Consider the following 22,180-nt stretch of genomic DNA (forward strand, 5'->3'; position numbering starts at 1 on the left):
CATCCTTGACTATATGCCAAGTTTGAGGACAGGTTGGCTACATGAGACCCTGTCTCTAAAAAGCAAAGAAAAGAAAATATTGCCAGGGAGAGTTGATGCAAACCTTTAATGCCAACACTCGGGAGGCAGAGGCAGGCAGATATCTCGGGAGGCAGAGGCAGGCCGATATCTCGGGAGGCAGAGGCAGGCGGATATCGTGAGTTTGAGGCCAGTGTGGTCTACGGGGCGAGTTCCAGGACAGTCAGAGCTACACAGAGAAACCCTGTGTAGAAAATAAATAAATAAATAAATTAGACACACACACACACGAGAAGAGTGGCAGTCTAACGTTCCAGATCTAAGATTAAAAATTAATGAAAGTTATATATCACACTGAAGAATGGCGTGTCTATAGACCTCACGTTTTATCTAATACTTTTTAATTACCACAATCATTCACTCTCACTAAACAAGTTAATAATTAAAAAGGGAAACTTTGTACCAACTATACATTAACTCAGTAATGCTGAAGCAAGCATTGTACCATTCCAGGCTAGGTAAAGTCTCCAATTTATACATAGATTGTGTTCTCCAAGGAGATTTACAATTCACTACAAAACCTGAGAAATATTTTTTGAAATGATGGGATAAAGATAAGACCATGGTAATAAACAAAGACCAATTTAGCCTATAAAGAACCCACTAAAACCTCTGGAAACTAAAGGAACAAACATAAACAAAATCATTTTGATGACTTTCAGTTACATATTTTGTGCTCCTCACAGAAGGGAAAAAAGTGCACAAATTTAAGGTTACAATGGTAGCCAGGCGATGGTGGCACACACCTTTAATCCTAGCACTCAGGATGCAAAGGCAAGTAGATCTCTGTGAGTTCCAGGCCAGCCTGCTCCACAGAGAGAGTTCCAGCCAGCCAAGGCTACACAAGGAAACCCTGCCTCAAAAAATAAACAAACAAACAAGAAAAGATTACAAACTGTATCATAAATATATGATGCATATATCTTTGTATTGTTTTAAACACAATAAGCCTTAACAGTACTTGCCTTCTGTGAAGAGTTTAAAGTGATTATTTAATGAATAATGAATGAGAATTCAGAGTTCTATTAGAACAAAGCTATTTCTTAAAAAAATAAATGACCATTTCCACATGAAAGAACATCTTCCTTAATCTCAGCAGCAAGACCACAACTGCTGAATACGAAGAACTGCAGAGTGTATGCAGGCAATCCCTGTAGAAATCATATTTTAGTCGGAACGCTTGCTCTTTCTAAATATGCATAAATTACTCTGTTCAGATTTCATAAATAAAACCTAACTTCAAAATTCCCTGAGTTCTTTTCCTTTCTCAATGTGTCAAATAAAAACAGCAATGATCTATATTTTACCCGAGTCAGTTCTTCATCTGCATTTATGCACAATTCCATTTACTACAGAAGATTACCAATTTCAAACTCAACTACAGTAGAAACTGAAGCCCCTGCCCCACAACAGCATGTAAAGGGCTGCTAAAATGATCTGCATGTAATCCCTAGAACTCACACGGCAGAGAGAATGGGTTCTGAAAGCTACCCTCTGACACATGCACACACACACACACACACACACACACACACACACACTAAAATGTTTTTTAAACGTTAAAAAAAACTCCTCCTGAACTATTACAACTCAATACTTACACAAAAATCCAGAGTAAAATCCAGTGTTTCTCTCACTCAAAGCCAACAACCCATATTTTGACTTTATCTAAGTAGACAGAGCTAAGTGACAAAGTCATCCAATGACAAGACAAATTATTTTAGGCATAAAAGTAATTGCAAAACTTGCCAGGCAGTCGTGGTGCACACCTTTAATCTCAGCCCTCAGGAGGCAGAGGCAGAAGGATCTCAGACTTTGAGGCTAGTCTGGTTGACAGAACAAGTTCCAAGACAGTCAGAGCTACACAGAGAATCCTGGGGGTGGGGGATTATAGCGATTACAGCTTAAAATTACACAATTTAGTAAATAACCTATCATCATTCACAATGATACAGACTTTTGTATTTAAAAATTTTAAGAAAATGGTGGAGAGCCTGCCCAACATGTGCACCACATTCAACCCCCAGTTTAAATACAAGAGAGAAAGAAAATAAAATCTTAGAAAAGCTCACCTAAAAAGGAATGCCTTAGGTAGTGTGGTAATACACACCTATAATCCCAGCAAACCAGAGGCTGAAGCAAAAGAATCATAAATTTGGGGCTAGCCTGAACTAAATACTGAGACCTTTAAATTTTTTTAATTTATATTACTCTGAGGCGGTGGTTCTCAACCTTCCTAATGCTGCAACCCTTTAATAAAGTTTCTCATGCTGTGGTGATTCCCAACTATAAAATTATTTTTGTTGCTGATTCAGAACTGTAATTTTGCTACTGTTATGAATCTTATTGTAAATATCTGCTATGCAGGATACCTGATATGTGACCCCTGTGAAAGGGCTGCCTTGACCCCCACACAAAGGGGTCACAACCCAGAGGTGAGAATCACTGCTCTAAGAAACCAACTCAATCTCTATAATAGAGTCTTTTTGTTTTGAAACTGGGTCTTATGAAACCCAGGTTGGCCTGGGTCAACCCTAAGAACCTCCTTTTGTTTTTGTTTTGTTTTGTTTGCAGAGGTAAGGTTGTTTTGTTTGAGATAGGTTCTTCCTGTGCAGTCCTTGCTAGCTGACCTAGTGCCCTTCATGTCACAGAGGTTGGTAATACTCCTAGCCCAGCCTCCGAACACTGAAATTACACACACGTGCCGCCATACTCACTCCCATTACGTATTATTTGTATTAATTACCCTTTCTGCTCTAAAACTTATACTTTCATTGAAACCTATTTATTTTATTTCTCTATGACTTTGTTTTATGTAAATCCATAAACTATATAAGTATTTGTTAAAATGATTATATGACTAAAATTGATAAATGTACTCCCCATCAAAATCCCAGCAGGCTCACTATGAGTTCAAGGCCAGCCTTGGCTATAAAACAAAACCCCCATGCTGGGGTTACAGGCATACACAACACAGTCATGCCTTACTTTGTACATAGGTACTGGGGATCCAAGCACAAGTGTTCTTACCATCGGGCTATTTCTCCAACCCGCAGTCTCACAACACTTTACAGATAGCTTAAATAATTTGTCTACGACCACAACAACAGAGACAGAGGCAGTGGATCTCTGTAAAATTGAGGCGAACCTGGTCCACAGAGTGAGTTGCAGGACAGCCAGGGCTACAAAGAAAAACCCTGTCTCAAAAAAATAAAAATAAAATAAAACTTAGCAATCCTCTTGCCTGGGCCTCTTTGATAACTAGGAAATATATATATATATACACATACATACACAATATATACACATACACACATATATAATATACACTATATATTATATATATTTATAGAGAGACAAGGTTTCTCTTTGTGGCCTAGGCTTCTGACTCCAACTCCACATGTAGCCCAGGCTGGCCTCAACCTCAAGATCCTCCTGTCTCAGTCTCTCAGACGCAGGGGTTGCAGGTGTACACCACAATGTCCAGTAACCATACTTTTTCAGCTAAGGGTGTAATATGTTGTGAAACTCAAGCTTTCCTATAGATTTTTACTATAATCACTGTTTTAAATGACTGTCCATGCTCAGGTTACATTTGAAAAGTACTACCCATAAGCACACAAACACCAAACAAGTATTCTAGGGTGCATTACCTTATATGCACCCTAGTTTGAACAAACTAATGGCTAAGACCACTTTAGGAAAGATACTTCCCGCAAGCTGTAAGGTGATTTAAGTCTCTTTGAAGACCTATCAGGTTTTAAACAGTAACAGTAAAGTTTCAGAAACAACAGAAGTCAGCATCAGAGCTCGTTTAGCATTAATAATAGGTGAGCTAATAAATAGGACGGTGTTTACCCAGTCAGGTCTAGGCTGTGCTTCTTATGTCAGCTGGAAAGCTGGAAGAAAAGTGATTTTAACTCCCATACAACCTGCAGTTGTCATGACAACATCACTTTAAAAGTGTAGCTGATGCCAGCATAAAACTACTTAGGACAGTCCCTCCTTTCCATCCATTTCATAATTCATTCACATTATAAAATCGAGAGCATCTCATTAGGGAAAAGGGGGAGGATAATTAAGACTGAGAACCTTCAACATGCTTGACAAAACATGAATTTTCTTAGTTAAGTCTTTTTTTTTCCGTTAAAAACATTTTTCTTTGTATACCTTGCTCAGCCTAGATGTAGTAGGGAGGACCTTGGATCTTCCACAAAGCAAAGTGCCTTACCATCTCTGAGGATTAGAGGGGAGTGGAGTGGGAGGCTGTGTGGAGGGAATGGGAGGAGGGGAGGGAGTGGGAATTTGGATTGTTATTTTTTTTAAAAAAAAATTCTAATAAAAATTTTTTTTCTTTTTGAGATAGGGTCTTTCCATGTAATCTTGGCTAGCCTAAAACTCAGCATGTGAAACTAAGTCAGCCTTGAATGCAGGGAGACCTTTCTCCTAAATACTGGGATTAAAGGCTTATGCTAACATAACTGGCTTAAAAGTTTTTTAAACCAACCCCCAAATTCCAACAGCCTCTCTGCTGCTTCTTGTTCAACTTTCTCTAAACTACATGTATGTCCTTACTGCTCTGGGTGATGGGGGCAAGCGCAGGCACACAGATGAACGCAGGAGTCGGTTCTCTTCCAGGCTACCGGCCCCAGGGGTCAAACTCAGGCTGTTAGGCTTGGTGGTAGTCACCTTTGCCCACTGATCCATCTTTCTGGCCTGCTTACAACAATTATATTACATTCTGTGTATCTGCTGTGTACATACGCACTGCAGTACCCATGTGGAGGAGAGAGCACAACCTTTGGGAGTCAGTTCTCTCCCTCCACCATGCAAGTCCTGGGGAGCGAATCAGGCTCCAAGCTTAGTGGTCAGAGTTTCCCTGCTAAGCCATCTTACTGGCCCTCTTATTTGATTCATATAGCTACTCTTCAAGATACTATTTTAGACAAAGAAATGTTTAAAGAATGAAATAGCATCCCAGCACTTGGGAGGTAGAGGCAGACAGATTGCTGCGAGTTCGAGGTCAGTCTGGTCTACAAAGCGAGATCCAGGACAGCCAAGAGGTACACAGAAAAACTCTATCTCACGAAAAAAAAAAAAAAGGAAGAAAAAGAAAAGAAAGAAAGAAAGAAAAAATGAAGTAACTCTTCTAAAATTACAGTGCTAATAAAAAAGGTATAACCAAGGTTCAAACTCAAATGCAAATTACTAAATGGCTGTCTCTTTCTTATATCTTTGGTTGTGAGCCGAGCCTTTAATGGCTGAGACATCTCTTTCCAGCCCAGCTGTCATTTTATTAACCTGCAAAAAATTTAAAGAAAAATGATGAACTAGATCTTCTCAAGGATCTCTAAACACTAAGAGTTTATGATTGACATAATCTTAGAACAGAGAGGGCAGAGTAAAACACCAATTTGGATTAAAAATTGTTTTAGGAGAGATGGATCAGCAACTAAAAGCACTTACTAATCTTGTACAGAACCCAGGTCTGGTTCCCAAACCCTTCCAGCACCTTCCCTGTACCCACATGGTATAACTCCAGTTCCACAGGGGCTGACGCCATCTTCTATCCTCTGCAGATACTACACACATATAGTACATGCACACACAGGCAAACAGGCAAACACTCATGCACATAAAATAAAAATAAATAAATCTTTTTCGTTTTAGTATTAAAAATTCTGGGAAGTGCTAGACATAGTACATACCTGTAATCCAAGCATTTGAAGTATGATGGCAAAATGGAGATTTGAGGTTAGACTGGACTAAATAGCAAAATCTTGTCTCAAAAATAAAAATAAAAAAGCAAGGACTTCAGATGTAGTTCAGAACGCCTGCATAGCATGCACAGATCTATGAGTTCAGCCTCCAAGACCACATAAAGTGGGCGTGGTAGCACTTACCTGCAACTTCAGCTAACTGCAGTGGAAGCAGGAGGACCAGCAGTTCAAGGTCATCCAGGAAAACATAGGAAGTTCCGGGCCTGCCTGGAGTACATCCTGTCTCAAAAAACAAAGAAGCAAAAACAACTTACTAGGAAGTTCCTTATGAACAAGAATAGAAGATTGGTTCAACTAGAAACGCTAACAAGCAACTATAGCCTTTAAAAACACTACCAATGGAAAAGCCGTTAGAAAAGCTAGTTCGAAAGACTGACACAGATGTTTGAAGATGCCATGGTGAAACTCATAACTAAAAAAATCAAGTTCTCCCTCCCAAACACTGTTATTTAGAAGACTGCAATCGCTAGTATATATTGACTCAGGCAGCATTTCTGGGATCCACTCAGAGATGACTGATCTCTGAATAAGTTTTGAAAAATAATGATGTCTACAACCAAACTAACTTGAGAAATATAGGATTTCTCCTATAATGTTATAATAATATTAAAAATGTTCATTCCCTGTCTTCTAAACTAGGTTGAGAAGCCTGTGGAACTGATCATCCAGTTATCCTCAGTTTCAATTGCATTTTAGCTTAGCCATGTGAGTGTAAGAAACAGGTTTGCTGTAAGATTAGAAAGAGCATACTTGTATGCCTAAAGAGAAATATTTAAAAAGGATGTGCAAAAATTATTGCTAATACCATTTTCCAGCACCTTTATCAACCTGAAAGAAAACTGATGTTCCTAGTGAATTGCTGATAGAAGGGGGGATAATACTTTTTCATAGGACGACTCTCAAGATGACTAGTTAATGCCTTTAAAAATAAAAAAAGCACTTAAAAGGCTGATAACAGAGGGTGGTTCCAAGTTCCAGGTCAATTTGGGCTAGGGAACTATGGGCCACCCCTGGGTACTACTATGCAGCAATTTCCTCCAAACTGAAACAATGCATCATGGAAGGAGCTCTTAAAAATCAAGAAGTAGTGGTACATGCCTTTATCCCAACACTTAGAAAACAGAAGCCAGGAAACTCAAACTCTGTTGAGTATGAGGCCAGTTTGGTCTATATAGTGAGTTCCTGGGCAGTCAGCCCAATGTGGTGAGACTCTGTCTCAAGAAGAAAAAAAAAAGGAAGAATGTATAAGACTCAGTATCAGGAATCAGACAATTCAAACTCTCAGGAAATAGCTAAAACTTACAAGATTCATAAGACTCCTCCTCAAGGTTATACAAGCAACAGCAATTGCTGGGGAGAAGAGAAGAGGAGTTGTCAAGCTGTGTCCACATTGCACAGAGAGGCCCAGGGATGAGCTTCCATGAGACAGCACTCACACTAGGGCGGGGACTTTTTGTGCTGCAGCTGCCTTTGAATCAACTGCAGTCCTGTAAATATTCCCAATAAACTCTTCACCGTGCTACATTTTTGTGGTATTATTTTTCTGGTACGTTGTTGGTACCCTATTATTCAATTTACCCCAGGAAAAGTTATATAACAGCTACAGAGTAAGACTCTCTCAAAAAAAAAAAAAACAAAAAAAAAAAAACAAAAACGTAGTACAACAAAAAAGAACTCTGAAAAGAAATATGAAATGTAATCACTAAGATATCTAAAAAGAAAAAAGAATGTGATCAAAATATATTATATTTAAAACAACTATCTTAAAGAAAAAGGTCCTAATATAATATAAATGTAGAAAAATATTGAAGGAATAAAATGCTGACATGACATGGGTGGATTCTGATACGCTAAAACTATAAACTGTAAATAATCAGCATCATCTCTCTGCGGGTTTTTTATGTCCAGTTTATGCAACAGTTCAGGCAAGGGCAGTTTCTTGCCCAAATGGTTAACCAACTCCATAAGGAGCCTCTTCGATGCCCATCTTCCTCAGGAAGTAGCTTGGTCCTGCCAGGAGCAGACATGTCTCATTGTCATGAAAAACCCTAAGTTATTAAAATATTTTAAATTCCATATTTAGTAGTCTTTGAAATAGAATACCTATCTAACTGAAATATATCTCTATATATCTAGAAATCTAACTAACATGACTACAAACAAGCTTGACTATTATCGATAATTATCCATTAACAACTTATATTTCCTAATTATAATTTTTTAAGGAACTACACAGTCACAATACCTTAATCAAGAGCAGAAATATACATATAACAAGATTGACCTTAAATTTATATTAATAAAGCAAGATCCACACCAATGCAAATTAATCATATCTATATCATATCCCCCTTTAAGTGTAAAAGAACATTTATAAACAATATTTGGGAATATGAGCGCAGTTTTTTTGTCTCCAAACTGCCTTGTCCTGAATGGGGGCGCTGTTAATCAGTCTTTTGTGGTGTATCCTGTGTGCTAGGTTCATCTCAGTCAGCAGTTGGGTGAAGTAATTTTTTGAGGGTGTTTAGGCAACCTTTCAGGAGGGCGTGGGCTTTCAAAACATAATGGTCTAGAAGCAATCCACGGGGTCTCATCTTTTGTGAAAACAAACAAAGAACCTCTTTTTCAAAGCATCATATCCTTAGACCCAACTTTTGAAGTCAAGGTTCCTTTATAATATGCATGGTAGATTTGCTTAGCAGCACATACAATGAAAAGTCTCTCTGTACTTAGAGCTCTTTGACAGTCAAAAAATTTAAAGAAAACACAATAATATACAGAATCCAGACTCTCTGTGAATTTTTCATTTTTACGTGGCTTATTTTTACTCTATTACTTTACTCTGTATCTTTAAAGACTTTACCTTTTTTTAAAGCATTAACTTTATTTTATGACTCTCTATAAAAGAATGAAATTTTAATCCCTCAAATTTTCTTCATCTTTTATCAGCTACTGTCTTTGGTCTAAAGGTTTAACAGACAACAGAAGGAATAGGAGGCAAACTAGACTAGTAGTTACAAAGGGAAAATGTGAGATGGGAATTCTTTCCAATATCATCAATTTTTTTTTTGGAAGAGGCAGAGATGGTTTAACACACTGAAAGTCATATTTTCTGCTAGCACAATTATTCCTGGTTTCTAGAGCAGAGTCACACATGTTAGTACCTTCTGGTACCCTTTAAAAAAAAAAAAAGTGCGCCGGGCCGTGATGACGCACACCTTTAATCCCAGCACTCGGGAGGCAGAGGCAAGTAAATCTCTGTGAGTTCAAGACCAGCCTGGTCTACAAGAGCTAGTTCCAGGACAGGCTATAAAGCTACAGGGAAACCCTGTCTCAAAGAAACAAAAACAAACAAACAAAAAGACACCATGCTTTTTGTTTTAAGTAGTTCATGATCTGACTGAATCTGAAGCATATTTTACATATGCCAAAATTAATGTAGTAAAGGATTCAGGAGACATCCCCTTTGAGATTGATTTAGTGACTTTATGAACTGATATATTTTCTAGTTTTGAAAGCAAATTCTTAAGTACTACTGTTGCATTGCCAAATGGACACGATGTATGTGCCATATCATCTTCTAAACAACTGTTTATGGCCATAGACTAGTGCTGCAGTCTGCTCTGGTCACATAAGTTTCTTTTCACAATGGGAACGGTTACTGCAAAAGCTCCTAACCGATCAAACTGCTAAGAATAAGTGACCGCTGGATGCTCTGCCCTAAATGGGACATCTATATCACCCTCTCCAAGGCTTAGGAACATCATGAAAGAGCAAATTTTAAAAAGTATAAGACACAGAGTAGCTGGAAAGATGGTTTACAGTGAAACATACCAACTGCTTATCCAAAAGACCCAAGTTCAAGTCTCAATATCCACATGGCGGCTTGCGACCATGTATTAGTCCAGTCCCAGGGGATCTGCACAATTTTATGGCTTCCACCAGGTACTGCATGCTCATCGTACACAGACATACATGATCACAAAACACCCATACATATAAAATAAAAAATAAGGTTTTAAAATAAAAACTTTTTTCAAAACAGAGGATAAGGTGTTGTGGAAGTCTATCTTTTGAACATGACATGCTTTTAAATTCATAGCAGTTATGACTTGATTGGCAACCCACCATGGAGTGAAGATGTGCTTATAAGGCTCCATTCCTCCCTGAGGAGTTATAGGAGTTATGATTGCTAGAGGAGGAAAAACATGTCCTTCAATGTCATAGCCGATGTAATCATCTGGCCTGGTCTGTCACTTGGGTACCCTGTCCCTTTAAGAGACAAGCTCCACCTACCCCCAACCTCTCCCTCCCTTCCACTGAGGCAAGGGGATCTCCACTCCTCCTTCCCTCCCTCCCACCCACCCTACCCGCTCTCTCTGACCTTCTTCTGCAAAGGTAGCTTCTGCCTCTCTCTTCTCTCCCCTTCTCCCTTTCTCAGTTTTCTCACCCTAGCTGGGACTGAGGGTTGGTTATGTCTACCCACACATTTCACAGAGACAAGATTGCTGAAACCAAAAAGCCAAAAAAAAAGCACTCACAGCTGAGCTTTGCCAAAAATAAAACAGCTTTACAGTAGGATGCTTTATGGTACACTAAGTAAAAGCAAAGGATGTTGAACATTAGAAAGCAGAAGTGGAAACAGTGACATTATATAGTTTTCATATATTCCAGTGTCTCTGTCTGTCAGCATAAACACAGTTTCCCACAAAACTGACACTTTGACAACGGAGATGACTGTGTTCTTTATCCTATTTACTGTGGGGCCCAGGGCAACCTGGTCACACACGGGGCCCAGGCCACACAGCTGCCACGGCAGGCAGCACTGGGTTCCAGGAAAAGCCATAAGCTGATACTACCAGGGAGGGTCAACATCTAAAGGAAAGTACCTGACTTCCAACCATGATAAGATTACAAAAGGCTATCAGACAGCCCTGAGCCCAGGACTCACCCATTCTCCTTTTGCCAAGACCCCTAGGCAAATGTCAGTCAATCACTCTATTCACAAAAGACTGCAGTCTGGTTCTGAATTCCTACACTCCCTGGCTCAGCTGACTCTCAACAACCCAGCTTTACAGCCAGCTTATCTCCATGCTAAGAGCCTTCACTCTGAAAACCATTCAGTAGCCAAACCCAACACTGTGTTGTAACAGCAACTGTACTCTATCTTGAATGACAACACCCAATCTTAACCTCCAAGCTCTTCATATCCCAGCAGCTATCTTTTGGTCTTATTTACTCTCCATCAGCCTAATCGCAAAGCCCGCTTTCAAAGTTTCTACTCTAATCTCTTGCACATTCTCCCTTGTGCCACACTAGGCCATAGAATCCAAAGCAAGAACAGCTAACTTTTTAACCTGCCTTCTCGGGTGAAAATCACTCCCATGACTACTATACATATAGGGCAACAGGAAATGCACCGCCCCAACTCTAGATACTCTCTTTTAGAAAATACTGCACTTTGTCTCCAAAGGCCTTCTCAAAACTCACCCTTTCATAAGGTCTTAAGTGCACTCACCCTGTCTTTTCCTGTAATTTCAGCCCTGAAGTCACATTTGTGCCTCTCCTTCCCGGGTGTTATAGGCATACACTACATCTGGCAACATCACTCTTTACTTGAAGCTGTTAAATTAGGATGCTTCATACTTGAAGGGAAAGTATTGACTTTGAGGTGCTGGAGATCAAACCCAGGGTCTTTCCAAAGCTAGGTAAGCAGGCAAGCACTGTGCTACATACTCGGCCCAGGAAAAATCATTTCTCTTCCTGACAATGTTCTTACTGTAAAATCTCACTGCACACTAATTCTGTGGACCAACTGCATTCAACTACTAGTATAAAGGCAAATTAATATAAAGCAAAGGCATTAACTGGCCTGCTAAAAGAACTGTAGTTAATTCTAAAGAGAAAATAAGTTTTGAAGGTCGGTGAAATAGCTTATTAAATAAGGGTACTTGCCACCAAGCCTAGGAGCCTGAGGTTGATCCCTGCAAACCACACAGTGGAAGACAAGAGTGGGCTCCTACAAGTTGCCCTCTGACCACCACGCCCATGCTCTGAAACAACTGCCACACATGCATGAGAACACAGAATAAATAATGTAAAAAAGAAAGAAATTTTGAAATAAAATTGGCACAAATTGCCACTTCAATGTTTACAACTGTGCCTACCATCTAATTTCAGATGTGTCCATCTCCTTAAAAGAAGGCCTTATGTGGCTAATAGCCATTCCCAAGCCTCTGCTTCTCACCTCCTAGAAACCACTAATCTACCTGTTACTGTCATGAAGCGGCCTGTCCTGCACGTTTCACAGACATGAATCATATAAAGTTGTTCTTCTGTGTCTGCCTTCTTTCACTTGGTAATGTTTTTAAGGTTCATTGGTGGTGTTTCATGAATCAGTATTTCCTTTCTTTGTATTGAGTTTTTGATGTTTCATTTTGTTTTGCTTTTTATTTGTTTTGTCTTTGAGGGTTTTTGTTTTGTTTTGTTTTTCTGAGACAGGATCTCTCCATGTAACAGCCTTGGCTGTCCTGGAACTCACTTTGTAGACCAGGCTGACCTTGATCTCACAGACACCCACCTGGCTCTGCCTCTAGAGTGCTGGGATTACAGGCATGCACCACTGCCGCCACCACCGCCGCCAGCTCTCATTTCTTTGTTTTGGTTTTGAGATTCTCATGAGTCTTAGGCTGTTCTTAAATTCCTTACATAGTCACAAAGAACCCTTCTGATTCTCCTACCTCCACCTCCAAAACACTAGAATTACAGGTGAGCACCATCACACCTGGTGTACCAGCTGCTAGTGTGTGAACCCAGGGCTTCACGCATGTTAGGCAAGCAGTCTACCAACTAAGCTAAACTCCAAGACCAGTGTTTCTCTTCTTTTTGGTTAATATTACTCCACTGTGTGGGAGTAGCACATTTATGATCTGATAGACATTTAGTTGTTTTAAGGTTTTCATTATTATTATGAATGCAGTTGGCATCAACACTTATTATACAAGATACTGTTACACACATGGCATCAAATCTTTTTGGAATATTGATAAATCATAAGGTAACTGTGCCTGATTCTTTTAGGAACTGCCAAGCTGTTTTCCACCACTGCTGTACTATTTGGTCTCCATCAGGTTCTAATTTCAATACATCCCACAGAGAGCTGTTAGTTTTTTGGTTTTATTATTGTTACAACCATTCCTAGAGGATATGAAATACTATCAGTGATATTTTTATTTGTATTTCCATTTTTCATGCATTTATTTGGCCATTTATACATGTTTTAAAGTTTTTGTTATATTTTATTTATGTGCGTGTCTGCAGATATGTGTGTAACATCTTTGTGTTTCACTTTCAAGGGCTCTCCAAGAAGACAATTACACTGAGAGAAAATTGTGGTGAGTAAATATTTTAAAAGGTACCTCTACTCTCCTCGTGTATCTTTTTTGGGGTTTTTTGTTGCTGTTGATGTTGTTGTTGTTGCTGTTTTGTTTTCAAGACAGGGTTTCTCTGTGTAACCCTAGCTGTCCTGGAACTCAATCTATAGATCAGGCTGGCCTCATACTCCTCAAACTCAGAGATCAGTCTGCCACTTCCTCCCAAAAACTGAGATTAAAGGCCTATGACACTCCTCCCATCCCCTGCACTTCCTTAAGTATCTTTAAAGTAGTGTTATTCTAAGTTATGCTTATGATAAAGTATCACTCTTAAACAATCTAGAGTCTGCCATTTCTGCTCTGGACAAAAGCAGTGGCTTTAACAGCATGAAGGCCAAATCAGCACTCTCCTTGTTTTAAACTACTTGTCTATCATAGCCATAAGTTTTTGTCCCACCTGGTCCTGCAGCTGTTCAGGCCCAAATAAACACATAGAGGCTTATAATAATTATAAACTGTTTGGCCTATTAGCTCAGACTTATTACTAACTAGCTCTTACAATTTAAATTAACCCGTAATTCTTATCTATTTTGGCCACAAGGTTTGGTACCTTTTCTCAGTAAGGCATTCTCCTCTCATTTCCTCTGTGTCTGGCTTGTGACTATGTCTCTGCTCTTCCTCTTCCCAGAATTTTCTTAGTCTCCTCGCCCTGCCTATACTTCCTGCCTGGCTACTGGCCAATCAATGTTTTATTAAACCAATATGAATGACAAATCTTTACAGTGTACAAGCATTATCTCACATCAGTCTATGCCCTACACTAGTGGCAAGACGTCACTGATGGCAACATTATTAACAAATCTGTCAAGATCATTTCAGCACTTAATTTTGATTACAAACCCCACAAGTTGAAGATGATTTTCTGTTCTATCCTCCTATCTAACAACACAATAAACACCAGACCACGATGAGATTGTTTATAAGCTGTTATTCAAAAACTGAAAGCATTGTCTTAAAATGATCATCAGTATATAAGATTTCAAAGAAGACCAGAATTTTCAGATTTTGGTGTTGAAAAAAACATCAAACCAATCATAAGCATCATAATTCCAAAATCACACTCCAAAAGTACCCCTCCATTCCACTGTAGTCTAGAAAAATACATTATTGGCCTGGAGGGATGGCTCAGCCATTAAAGGCTAGGCTCACAACCAAAAATTAAATAGATAGATAGATAGACAAGATATTCATCAGTGTGGCTATGGGACAAAGCCAGTTCAGGCACCCTCTCCTCTGCAGCCCAAGGAACAATCTGGGGACCTCTCCTTGGACTTGGGAACCCCTCTAGAGACAAGTCTCTTGCGAACCCTAAAATGGTTCCCTTAATTAAGATATTTACTTCCCTGCTCCCATATCCACTCTGCCTCCATCCCACCCATCCCATTCCCCCCAAGCTCTCCTGAATCCTCCCCTTCTCCCTTCTCTCTACCCATCTCCCCTTACATCCACTCCCCCCACACCCCTGTGCACCCAAGTTTTGCCTGGCAATCTTGTCTACTTCCAATATCCAGGAGGATTGGGTTCACTTTCTTATTTAGCTTCGCTAGGATCACTAATTATAGGCTCAATGTCCTTTAATTATGGCTAGAATCCACTTATGAGTGAGTACATACCAAATTCCTCTTTTTGGGTCTGGGTTACCTCACTCACTAAAGTGTTTTCTATTTCCATCCATTTGCATGCAAAATTCAAGATGTCATTGTTTTTTACCGCTGAGTAAAATTCCAATGTGCATATGTTCCATATCTTCTTTAACCATTCTTCTATTGAGGGGCACCTAGGTGGCTTCCAGGTTCTGGCTATTACAAATAGTGCTGTTATGAACGTAGTTGAACAAATGCTTTAGTAGTATGATTGGGCATCTCTTGGGTATATTCCCAAGAGTGGAATTGCTGGGTCCTGAGGGAGGTTGACTCCCAGTTTCCTGAGAAACCGCCACACTGATTTCCACAGTGGCTGCACAAGTTTGCATTCCCACCAACAATGGATGAGTGTTCCCCTCACTCCACATCCTCTCCAGCATAGGCTATCATTGGTGTTTTTGATTTTAGCTATTCTGACAGGTGTAAGATGGTATCTCAAAGTTGTTTTGATTTGCATTTCCCTGATCGCTAAGGAGGTTGAGCATGACCTTAAGTGTCTTATGGCCATTCGAACTTTTTCTGTTGAGAATTCTGTTTAGTTCAGTACCCCATTTTTTAATTGGGTTAATTAGAGTTTTAGTGTCCAGTTTCTTGAGTTCTTTGTATATTTTGGAGATTAGACCTTTGTCTGATGAGGGGTTGGTGAAGATCTTCTCCCAATCAGTAGGTTGCCTTTTTGTCTTAATGACAGCATCCTTTGCTTTACAGAAGCGTCTCAGTTTCAGGAGGTCCCATTTATTCATTGTTGCTCTTATTGTCTGTGCTACTAGGGTTCTACCTAGGAAGTGCTCTCCTGTGCCCATGTCTTATAGACTACTTCCCATTTTCTCTTCTATCAGGTTCAATGTGGTCAGATTAATATTGAGGTCTTTAGATAGATAGATAGATAGATAGATAGATAGATAGATAGATAGATAGATAAAGAAGAAATATATTATCACAATGGGATAACAAACAGCAAGACAGTTATTCTCTGTGGCAAATATGGAAAACACTATGCTGGCTAGTTGTTGTTTTTTGTTTTTTTTTTTTTCAACTTGCCATAAGCCAAGGTTATCTGGGAAGAGGAACTTCAACTGAGAAAATGTTTCTATCATATTGGCCTGTGGGCCAGACTGTGGGCATTTTCTTTTTAATGACTGGTGTTGTGAGGTCCAGTCCACTGTGGGCACTATCATCCCTGAGCCTGTATAAGTAGGGAAGCTGGACAACAGTGGTGGCACACACCTTTAACCCCAGCACTCTGAAGACGGAGGCAGTGGACCTCTGTCAGTTTCAGGCCAGCCTGGTGTATACAGAAAGTTCAAGAACATCCAGAGCTACATAATAGACAGACACTGCCGCAAGAAACAAAAACAAAACAGAAAAGAAAGAAAACTGAACAAAGTACAAAAAACAAGAGAGCAATCAGCATCCGTGCCTCGGTTTCCCTGTGGGAGACTGTGATGGGACATGTACATCAAACATCAGCATCTGTGCCTCGGTTTCCCTCTGTGGGAGACTGTGATGGGACATGTACATCAAACATCAGCATCCGTGCCTCGGTTTCCCTCTGTGGGAGACTGTGATGGGACACATACATCAAACAAAGCCTTCCCTCTTCAAGTTATTTTTGGTCATGATTTCTATCACAGTAAGACAAAGCAAACTGGGAAAGTTGCCTTTCAAGTAATTACTTCCTCCATACTTCCTCCTTGCTGGCAAAGCCTGCCTGTACCTAAGATGGGAGATTTCTAAGCCTTCCTCACAGCCAGGACATGGACATGTAACTTAGACCCAGCTACTAGGGCCTACGAGAGCTGAAGAAGGACGGTAGCCTTTGGAAAGAGGTATCTGCACTAATAAAGGGTAGGAGCTGCTGTTCCCTTCTTAGTACTTAGCTGTGTCTGTCTGTGACCCCTGCAACTGAGATAGCTATCTTATAACCGTCAGGAAAATTATCACTATCTGAACATAAAACAGAAAAAAAAAAAGAGTGCTTCAGTAACTGCGTTATAACTGACCTTTTGTACCTACAGTGAAAAGTCCCATCTCCAGGCTTCTTGATAGGCAACAGTTATTTAGTTTATGGCTTGATTTTAAGTTTTTATTTGGATAGGCCAAACAACCTATCAGCGAATACCTGCTCCCTCCATACCGTCCAGTTCTGAAGTCAGACCCCTGCTCATTCAGTCGACTCTGTACATCAGTGTGCCTGGCCTGTATCTTCTCTGCCTTTAGAGGACTCTAATTGCTCCCGAGGAGCAAGTGCAATTATGCTCACATCTATGGCTTCAAGGTAAAGTCTGTTTCTTGGGTGGTGGTAACTCATGGCTTTAATCCCAGCCCTTGGAAGGCAGAAGAAAGCAGATCTCTCTGAATTCAAAGCCAGTCGGGTCTACAGAGTGAGTTCCAGGACAGCAAGTGCTACACAGAAAAACACTGTCTCAATGCCCCCCAAAAAATAATAATAAATAAAAGTCAATTTCCACCAGAAGCATCCCATGATTAATGAAAATTACTTTTTACTTTGCTAGTATATTTTTCACTTATGTCTACTTTTAACTGCTTAACAGATATGCACTTTTAACTTAGCTTTCTTTCTTACTATTCAAATAACAAAACAACATTAAATTGACCTAAATTTTAATTTTTTTCTGTTTTCTTAATTCCACAGCATTCTATTTATCTCCCTCCATTCACAGCCTTTTTCTGCTGTGAATTGTGCTAGTTATTAATAATAAAGCTGACTAACTGGTAGCAGGGCAGAAAGAGACTGGGCAAGACAACCTGACAAGGAGAATGCTGGGAGGGAAGGGTGGAGAGAGCGAGTTGTAGAGGAAGGTTGTCAGCCAGCTGGAGAGGGAGGATAGGCTGAAGGACAGGTAAACCCACGATCCACGTGGCAGAATGTCATCATCATCATCTGGTGTAGGAGGTCCTTCTGTCTGTGTGTTGCTTTCATTGGTTAATTAATAAAGAAACTGCTTTGACCTGATAGGGCAGAACTTAGGTAGGTGGAGAAGACAGAAATGAATTCTGGGAGGAAGGAAGCAGGGGAGAGAGCCGCCATGGAGATGCTAGGTCAGACATGCTAAATCTTTCCCAGTAAGCCACGACCTCGTGGTCAACACAGATTTAATAGAAATGGGTTAATCAAGATGTGAGAGTTAGCCAATAGGAGGCTAGAGCTAATGGACAAGCGTGTTTTAATTAATACAGTTTCTGTGTGATTATTTCAGGTGTAAGCTAGTGGGAAGTCAGAACAACAAGTAGCCCACTCCTCCTGTTACAATCATCTACTCATTTATGCCCTAGCAACGCTTAAACATGCATGGGCAGTCCATTTATGGTGATTCTCCAATTGTTCCTATTCTGGGCAGTCCTAGATGCTTGTGTTAGTGTCATACCCAAGGTTCCAGTCTCCCTTTATGCTGTCTCTCCAGCATTCTTTGGACCTTTCTCATCGTGTTGCCCCATGCACTTCTCCAAGCAGGGTTATAATCGGGTGTCTGCCATCACTCATTCTCATAACACAGCTGAGGTATCTCAAGCACCATTGCCGTGTCCTGTCGTTTATACTTCCTTCTATAGATGGCGAGGTTTCTCAATGTCATCATTGCACAGCCCATCTCCTCATGTGGTGCCTAGAATCCTCCTGAGACATGCCCTCTAAAACATATTCAGCCACTGTTCTGAGGAGCGTTTCATTGTCAAGGTTCAGAGTTGTAAAGAAGGCAGTTCAAGACAACCATCTCACACACTTGTAATTTTGTTGCTGTCGTATGTCTCTTGCTCACAAACCTTTCTAGTGCCTGGAATGCAGCCCTCGCTAACCGTATTTAACTCTTGACATCTGAAATAGTTCCCTCCTTTGAACTGAGCTTCCCTCCAGGATAGACAAAGTTGACTGTCTGCTTGAGGTTCTGATTCTTTATTACAATATTAAAATCCTTGTGTGTCCTTCCCATGTGTTGTATCTCAGTCTTCTCCATGTTTCTTTCATGCCAAGGTTTTCACTGGCTTCCACCCTCTATTTACCACAGCCTGCAGCTCATTTGGACTTTCAGCAAGTAGTGTATATCGTCGGCAAAACACAAGTTATTGATTCACACACCACCTAATGCACACCTATCCCCTCATCCTCCAGGGCTGCTGCTATTATTAATCCCAGGAATATATTAAAAAGTAGTGGTGAGAGGACACATCTGTTGTAGAAGGAGTGGGCTACATCCTGCCACCCAGCTGGCTTAATCCCTGAAATAACCACATAGAAATTGTATTAATTAAATTACTACCTGGCCCATTATATCTAGCCTCTTCTTGGCCAACTCTCACATCTTGATCTAACCCATTTCTATTAATCTGTGCTCACCACGAAGTCGTGGACTACAGGGAAAGATTCAGCATGTCTGACCTGGAGGCTCCATGGCAGCTCTCTCCACCTGCCTTCTTTCTCCCAGCATTCAGTTCTCTTTTCCCCGCCTATCTAAGTTCTGCCCTATCAAAAGGCCAAGGCAGTTTCCTTATTCAACCAATGAAAGCAACACAAATACAGAAGGACCTCCTACACCACACATCCCTGCAATAGTCCTACAATTGTCTTAAATTGATCACTTAATTCTCTAAACTTTGACTAAAGCAAAGGTGTCTTTTATAGGCATGTTCTAGTATTCTTATGATTTTCTCTGGGTACCTGTAGAACCTCGTTGTTTCCCAAAGTCCTTTTCTCCAAATGCTACCAAATGCCTTCCTGAAATTGATGTAACAGACCTACAAGTTTTTTCCAAATTCTTTGTATTTTTCTGCCAGTTGTGTCAAAGTAGATCAGGACATGCTGGAGGACAGGTAAAGCCACAATCTATGTGGTAGAATGTAGATTAATAGAAATGGGCTAATTTAAGTTGTAAGAGCTAATTAGTAGTAAGCCTGAGCTATCAACTGAGCATTTGTAATTAATGTGAGTTTCTGCATGTTTATTTAGGACTAGGCAGTCCAGACAGGAAAACTCCACCTACAGTTTCCCTCCCTCTCAATGCACCCCTCCCCCAAGTTAAATAAAAACTCCTTCTTCAGTGCCACTGCTCTTTCTTCTGAGCACAGCCTTGGGGCCCAGAGCTGGATTCTACACATCCTATCTCTGTCGCTGATATCACTGCTGAGACGCTGCAGGGTAGAGGTGGGATGTTGCTGAGCTTAATACCCATGAAACTTCTTTTTACCATACAGCCTTGCCTGCATGCAGAATAGGAGGCTGCTGTTCCTCACTCTGTCCATAGGCCGCACAGAGAGTGCTGGCTTGTAGTTTAAAATTAGCTGCTTCCCACCTGCTTGCTCCAGACCTCAGTGACAAGAAATCTGATTGTGTTACAGCTCTGGGGGGCACAATATCCTGGTAGTCGGGAGCCCAGGAATATCACAAAGTCACACCACACCTCACAACAAACCTCACACAAGAGATTTATTGGAAAACACAGGAAGGCAGCTGACTCTGCTTGGGAGAGAAATAACCTTAAAATATTTTTCTTACATTTATTTATTGTGTGTGTTTCAACCTAACATTTTAAAAGATTTTTTTTAAGACAGAGTTTCCTCTGTGTAGCCCCAGCTGTCTTTGAACTCTCTCTTTGTAGATCAGGCTGGCCTCAAACTCAGATTCACTGCCTCTGCCTCCCAAGTGCTGTGACTAAAGGTGTGCACCACCACTGCCTGGTTTTTTTTTTTTAAATTCATGTGTATGTGTGTGTACACCTGCAGTTACTGAGCACCATGTGAAAGCTACCAACAGAGGCCAAAAACTGGCACTGGATCCTAGGAACTGAACTATAGGTGGTTGTGGGCTACCATGTGGGTGCTGGGAACTAAACCCATATTACCTGCAAGAGCAGCACATCCTCTTAACCTCTGAACCACCTCTAAAAGAATGGTACTCCCCAGCTTATAGGCCAGTCCCAAAATGACAAGTCTCCTGCCTCAGCCTCCCAAGTAATAGAATGATGAAATGTCAACATGTTGTAGGTCAAGGCTAGTCTAGGAGATTAAGGACAGTTCAGGCTATAAAAAGCAAGACACTACCACTTAACATTATTAGGATTTTTATGTACCATGTGATAATCACAACTTTTTTAAAAATCAACTATCACTGACGTCTGTATCAGGTCTCCATAGTCCTCCTTTTCATGAGTTTTCACAAATATACCAGGAAGAAAAAGGAAAGAGAGGAGAGTACATGTGTTTCAGAAACAGAAAAGAAATGGCTGAAGTGGTTATTAATATAGTAAGACACTGGAAGTTTCAAAAATTTGTCAAATCAAGACAAAAATTTTCTCCTAAACTAAACTTACCTTCTAGTTTGATTCTGTCCCAACAGATTTCCAATCAACTGCAGATAGCTCCAAAACTGCCTGCAATGGGCCAGCCCTGGTGTTCCTTGGCACCTACATCCCAGATGGCTCTAAAGCAGCCTACACTTCACTAGCCTCATGTAGTCCCACAGAATCTGGGCAGTGAGCAAAGCAAATGTCCCCCAGCCTACATTCCTCTCCCCTTTGCTGGCTTTGTATAACATACCAGCCTTCCTGGACCCCAAGATACCCCAGTTTAAGCAGGAAGAAGTTATATAAGAGTTTACATTGTCCTTTTATCAACAACAAAAGGCTGGAATGTTAGGTCTTGGAAACCCAGGACATATGTCTAACTGAGGTGCCTATTAATACATCAAAGAGGACTCTGGCCAGCCCTCCCAGCATCACTCAGTACTTGTGGCTCCTCCCAGCACTTTTGATCCCACCAGTTACCCTAAACTGCTCCCTCCAGGGGGCTGGATTTCTGCTTCTCCCCTCACCCCTACCATCTGATCCCTGTATAATCCAGCTATTTTGGCTATGCTAGTCTCATGGCCTCTTAGCCTGGGCCACCTTTCTTGGTTGGTGGCTCCTCTCTTGCCACCCCCTCATCTCTCCTCTCATGGTCCAGTTTAGTCTGCTGGCCATGCTCAGTGTAACTCTTCCCGTTGTCTGCTTTCTCTCCTATATCTACAATAAAAATCTGCATGCTTTAGGAGTAGTCATGTCCTCCTTTTATTTCATTTTTTCCTTCAGGAGGGAAGGCAAAAGAGCAATGACAAGGAAAAGAGAATATATAGCAGATTGCTGAAATACAATGACTTATTAAAGTTTAGCTATAATTACTATGATTAAGATTTCTAGGGGCAGGGGTATAATCAGCCTTAAGATTTCTCACCATGCATTAAATAATAGTCAATGTC

The 22,180-nt window shown here is 40.5% G+C and overlaps 1 protein-coding gene across 3 annotated transcripts in view; it reads right to left on the minus strand.

Moving 5' to 3' along the window:
• Shld2 (shieldin complex subunit 2) overlaps positions 1-22,180 on the minus strand; it is a 79,158-nt gene that overhangs the window by 51,860 nt on the left and 5,118 nt on the right. For 2 of the 3 annotated variants that reach the window (XM_048421534.3, XM_087906261.1), the window contains exon 3: positions 5,982-6,077. The gene's annotated coding sequence lies outside the window, so the exon portion shown is untranslated. Of the gene's footprint in view, positions 1-5,981; positions 6,082-22,180 lie in introns of all 3 variants that reach the window. The other variant, XM_048421533.3, reaches the window with a different exon arrangement.

Source organism: Myodes glareolus, chromosome 5 (genome assembly GCF_982192425.1).
Source record: "Myodes glareolus chromosome 5, mMyoGla1.1, whole genome shotgun sequence".
NCBI classification, from domain to species: domain Eukaryota; kingdom Metazoa; phylum Chordata; class Mammalia; order Rodentia; family Cricetidae; genus Myodes; species Myodes glareolus.